We start from the raw sequence: 6,290 nt of genomic DNA on the forward strand, positions 1-6,290 counted from the left end.
TGCGAATGGTCCTCGCCGATACCCCAGGAGCAACAGTGTCCCTAATTTGCTGGGAAGTGGCGGTGCGGTCCCCTACGGCACTGCGTAGGATCCTACAGTCTTGGCGTGCATCCGTGCGTCTCTGCGGTCCGGTCCCAGGTCGACGGGCACGTGCACTTCCGCCGACCACTGGCGACAACATCGATGTACTGTGGAGACCTCACGCCCCACGTGTTGAGCAATTCGGCGGTACGTCCACCCGGCCTCCCGCATGCCCACTATACGCCCTCGCTCAAAGTCCGTCAACTGCACATACGGTTCACGTCCACGCTGTCGCGGCATGCTACCAGTGTTAAAGACTGCGATGGAGCTCCGTATGCCACGGCAAACTGGCTGACACTGACGGCGGCGGTGCACAAATGCTGCGCAGCTAGCGCCATTCGACGGCCAACACCGCGGTTCCTGGTGTGTCCGCTGTGCCGTGCGTGTGATCATTGCTTGTACAGCCCTCTCGCAGTGTCCGGAGCAAGTATGGTGGGTCTGACACACCGGTGTCAATGTGTTCTTTCTTCCGTTTCCAGGAGTGTATTAAACATGAATTACTTGGCAGAGAAACAGTCATGTACGGACTACCCATTCTTGAGTTTTGCACATCTGCGATCCATTGCAAGATCTTCATCTTTGTCAGGATGCTACATTTTAATAAAAAAAAATGGCTCTGAGCACTATGGGACTTAACATCTGAGGTCATCAGTTCCCTAGAATTTAGAACTAATTAAACCTATTTAACCTAAGGACATCACACACATCCATGCCCGAGGCACGATTCAAACCAGCGTCCATAGCGGTCGCGCGGTTCAAGACTGTAGCGCCTAGAACCGCTCGGCCAACCCGGCTGGCTACATTTTAATAAGAAACTCACCATATTTTTAGCTTTGCCAATTTAACAAATGAAAATGAAAACGGAAGACCGAGGAACCAAGTGATTGGGTTAAAAGGTTACAAAATAGGGCTGTGCTCTTTCGACCACCAGTTCAGTCAGTGGTGAGATTCTCTGATAACACTGCTACCTTCACTGGAAGCAAGAAAGAAAGAATTTCAGCATATGTTGAATGGAATAAACAACCTAATGAGCACACATTGCGAATTTGAGATTAAAACTTGAAATGAAATTAACGGTAAACTTATTAACCTGGGGACCACAGACTAGACGATGTCTATGAATTCTAACTTGGTGGCAATACAACATATGACGTAAGAAAAAAGAGGGGCATAAAAAGCTGACTGGCATAGGCAGAGAAGGCATTCCTGAACAAGAGAATGCTACTAGTGTCAAACATCGGCCTTAATTTGAGAAAGAATTTTCTGAGAATGTACGTTTGGAGTACAGCATTGTCTGGTACTGAAACATGAACTTTGAGGAAGCTGTAAATCAAAGCGTTTGACATGTAGTGTTATAGAAGTATGATGAAAATTAGGTGGACTGATAAGAAATGAGTAGGTTTTCTGTAGAAACGGCGAGAAGAGGATTGTGTAAAAAACACTAACAAGAAGCACGCATGGAATTATAGCACATGTGTTAAGACATCAAGGAATAATTTTCATAATACGTCAGCTACTCGCAGTTGTGGGGGATCAGAATTGTAGGGAAAAACAGATATTAGAATATATTCCAACAAATAATTGAAGACGTTGTGCGTAAGTGCTACTCTGAGATTAAGAGGTCAGCAAAGGATAAGAATTCGTGGCGAATCCCATCAGTCAGAAGATTGATGATCTCGAGAAAAAAAACAGAGATTTGTAAAGCAACATTGGCTAGTTGCTATTTTCGTGTTTGCGGGAATTAGTTTGCATTTTCATCACAGCCCAAGCTCAAAATGTCAGTTTTCGACGAAACAGCAGAGAGTTATAGTCGTTATCATAACATGTGAGGCATAATACTAAACTAATTCATTCACAGCAGGTCAATGAAGCACAGTACTGCCGTGGCCCTAGAGCTCGCAGATGACTGGTTTCAGGCCCAGGCGTTGGAAAAATCTTTAATTCAGATAATTTAGACGGAAAATAGATGAGAAATGGGATTCTACGATTTTAATAAGATTTGCACTAAATCGACCTTTAGATACATGTCGATGACATGGATTGATTGACACTCTACTTCTCACAAATACTGCTGTTGCTTGCAGCTCACATTCAGGTGCGTGACATAAACATGGACATCTGTTCTCGCTTGCCTTCACGTGCGCAATGTTTACTCCTACCATGTTTATGCGATACTATATCGTTATGAATGGGAAAGTAGGGCAGAGAGTGAGTTACCGTGAACAGTTCAGTGACAAGGTGTTCTGATCAGAAGCGACAGCAAGCCAACCTTGACAACGATAGTTCAGCTGTACATGCTGACGTCGCAAGCTGAAGATGAAGAGACACAGACAGCATATGGGAATATTGGAAAGGTAATACACTATGCACAAGGAGATGAAAATCTATTAATCGTGGGGGACTGAAAGGAGTAGAAGAATAGGTTACAGGAGAATATGGGCTTGGGACAAGCAATGAGAAAGAGGAAAGATTAATCCTGTAATAAATTTCAGCTAGTAATAGCGAATACTTTGTTCTAGAATCGCAAGAGGAGGTGGTATACTTGGAATACACCGGGTGATACGGGAAGATTTCAGTTAGATTACATCATGATCAGGTGGAAATTCGAATATCAGATACTAAATTGTAAGATTTGCCCCGGAGCAGATGTAGAATCAGATCCGAATTTAGTAAGAATGAAGAGTAGGCTGAAGTTTAAGAGACTGGTCAGGAAGAATCAATATGTAAAGTTATGGGATATGGAAGTACTAAGGAATGACGAGACAGGCTTGAAGCTCTTTAAGGCTCTAGATGAAGCAATGAGTAATAGCTCAGTGGGCAATAGTGTTGAAGAGGAATTGACATCTCTAAAAAGGGCAGTCACAGAAGTTGGAAAGAAAAGCATAGCTACAAAGAAAGTAACTGCGAAGAAACCATGAGTAACAAAAGAAATACTTCAGTCGGTTGATGAGAGAAGGAAGTACAAAAACTTTCAGGGAAATTCAGGAACACCGAAATACAAAATGAATAAATAAATAAATAAAAAGTGCGGGAAGCTAAGACGAACTGGTTACATAAAAAATGTGAGGAAATCGAAAAAAAAACCAATGAAGAACTGACTCAGCATATAGGAGAGCTAAAACAACCCTCGGTGAAACTAAAAGCAACTAAAAGCTACTGTCAAATATGTGTATTGAAGAAGCAATGATGGAAATAAAAGAAAGGTCCGGGAGTGGAACTAAAATTCAAGGTGAAAGTATATCAGTAATAAGATTCGCTGATGGCTTTGCTATTCTGGGTGAAACTGAAGAAGATTCGCGTGCGAATGAACAATCTAATGACTGTAGAATGTGGACCGAGAGTAAATCGAAGAAAGACGAAGTAATGAGAAGTAGCAGAATTGAGAACAGCGAGAAACTTAACATCAGGATTAATGGTCCTGAAGTAGACGAAGTAAATCAATTATACTACCTCTATGAGAGACGGAGAAAGGAGGACATCAAAGGCACACTAGCGCTGAAGAAAGGGCATTCCTGGCCAAGACAAGTCTACTAATATCAAACATAGGTCTTAATTTGAAGAAGACACTTCTGAGAATGTTCGTTTAGCACACGTCATTACATGGTAGTGAGACTTGGACTGTGTGAAAACCAGAAAAGAAGAGAATGAAAGCATTTGAGATGTTGTACTACAGAAAGATGTTGAAAATTACGTGAATTGATAGGTTAATTAATGTGCAGGTTCTGTGCAGAATAGGGGAGAAAAGGAATATGCAGAAAACACTGTCAAGAAGAGGGGACAGGGTGATAGGACATCTATTAAGACGTCAGGGAATGACTCCAGTGGTATTAGAGGGAGCTGTAGAGAGCATTACCTGCGGAGGCAGACATAGCTTAGAATACATATAGAAAATAGTTAAGGACGTAAGTTGCAACTGCTACTCTGATATGAATAGGTTGGCACAGGAGTGGAATTCGTGGCGGGTCACATCAAACTAGTCAGACGACTGCTGAGTCAAAAAAAAAGTCTAGTGTTCTTACTTATATGTACGACAGTAAAATAGTAGTTTAAAAACCGTCATACCATGGTACCAGTAGAGGGAAACACTGTTATGTTAGGGACATTCCTGTGTCTAACGTGTCAGTTCATTGTTGAGAAAGTGGTGCGGCAAGGGGAAGAATATTACTACAGACAGTAAGAAACGTCGGATTTTCTTATATCATCATGCTAACAAAATATCGAGATCATCCCAGTCCTTCAGCTCGTTATTTTTTCTGTCTTGTCTGAAAGCGTTCGTATCGGTTTTCCTCCGAAAGGTAAGAACTCATGTTTGTGTATTGCGTGCACTATCTCTGTTACAAAAATAAATAATCCCTCTACTGCTGATCATGTTGAGTGTAACTGTGCATAATATAGCCTAATGTAGCTGCATTTCATGATCAGTTTTTAACTTTAATCAGGAAACACCATTGAGTACTAACATGCTGATCGAAGAGAACAGAATGAAGCGCGTGGTATGGACATGCTACAAAGCTTGCAGGAAATGTGTAGTCAGAAATTTCCACTTCTGTCACACGAGAACGAAATGAGATACGTCAGCCTCAGCAACACTGACAGCTGGCGCAAGGGAAGATAATTAAAATTTTATTGGAAGCGACGTGATGTGATGGCACTGTGGGTCAGCAGAAACGAGAGTGCCTTATTTTTCTATATAAAGAAACCCTATCGTTTAAAGCGACATTTTTCTTATGGAATATGCTTTTTTATTAGCATCTATATTCATGAGTTAATTATAACCCTGCAAACGCGCCGTCCGTAGGTTTCAACCACAGGGGCCGGCAATATCGCGGGCTACGGTAATGAAGGGCCAAGTGGCGAAGCGTCGAATAGGGCAGGTCGAATGGCCCATTAGGAAGCCATTCTCGCCTTACTAGAGGGCTGCACGCCACCCTGCTGCTATACCATAGATCTGTCGCATCGCGCGACCTCAGCTCCTAGGGGTTATTTGATTACGTACGACGTTCTAGGGTTATGAGGGTACCTTGGTGCGGCACAATTGGCTGCATTGAAACAGTCAAGAATGGTGACGATATTTACGTTTTATTACTACATGTACATACATAGCCCGCCAGTCGCCTTATGGTACATGTCGGAAGCTACTGTGTACTACTACTAGTGATTTCCTTTCCTGTTCCATTCGCAAATACAACTAGGGAAAAGCGACTGTCTATTTGCCTCCATGCAAGCCCGAATTTCTCTTATTTTCTTGGTCCTTACCCGAAACTTTTGTTGGTGGCACCAGAATCGTTCTGCAGTCGACATTAAATGCGAGTTCTCTAAATTTTATCAGCAGTATTTTGTGAAAAGGGCGTCGTCTTCCGTTCAGTGATTCACATTTGTGTTCGCAAAGCATCTCCAAAATACTCAAGTGTTGATCTAACTTCCTGGTATCAATTCTAGCAGCTCGTCTCTGAATTGCTTCGAAGACCTCCTTTAATCTGCCTTGTTGGGGATCCCAAACACTGGAACATTACTCAAGAATGGGTCGCACTATTGTTCTATAGGCGCTCTCCTTTATATGTGAGTTATACTTTTCTAAAATTCTTACATTAAACTCAAGTGGACCGTTCACCTTCCCTATTGTCATCCTTATGCACTCATTCCATTTCGTATCCCTTTGCCATATTGCGGCTTGATATATAATCGATGTAAATTTGTCAAACAGCGCACCACCATTGGTGTATGCAAAAATTACAAGATTGTTTATCCTACTCATCTGAATTAACTTACATTTCTGTACGTTTTGAGTAAGCTGCCATTCATCACATTTTTGTTTAAGTCATTTTGTGTCCTACTGTAGTCATTCAACAATGGTGACCACAGCGTCATCAGCAAATACCCACGGATTGCTGGTTTATCAGTCCATCAGATAATTGAGATATATAGAAAATAAGAGTGGTTACATCCTACTTCCTGGGGACACCCCTCACGCTACCATTGACTACGATGAACATGCCGTCGCGAACAAAGTACTGGGTTCTACTATATGAGAAGTCTTCGAGCCTCTCACATATCTGCGAACCTAATCCGTAATCTCGGACGTTCGTTAGCATCCGGCAGTGGAGTACCATTTTCGGTGCCTTCCGGAAATGTAAGAGTGTGGGGTTGTACATCTTTGGCATTCTCTGATGCTGCCCTAATTCTCTCTTTCCACATTTTGCTAATCTTTT

This window comes from Schistocerca serialis, chromosome 2 (assembly GCF_023864345.2).
Source record: "Schistocerca serialis cubense isolate TAMUIC-IGC-003099 chromosome 2, iqSchSeri2.2, whole genome shotgun sequence".
In the NCBI taxonomy this organism is placed as follows: Eukaryota; Metazoa; Arthropoda; class Insecta; order Orthoptera; family Acrididae; genus Schistocerca; species Schistocerca serialis.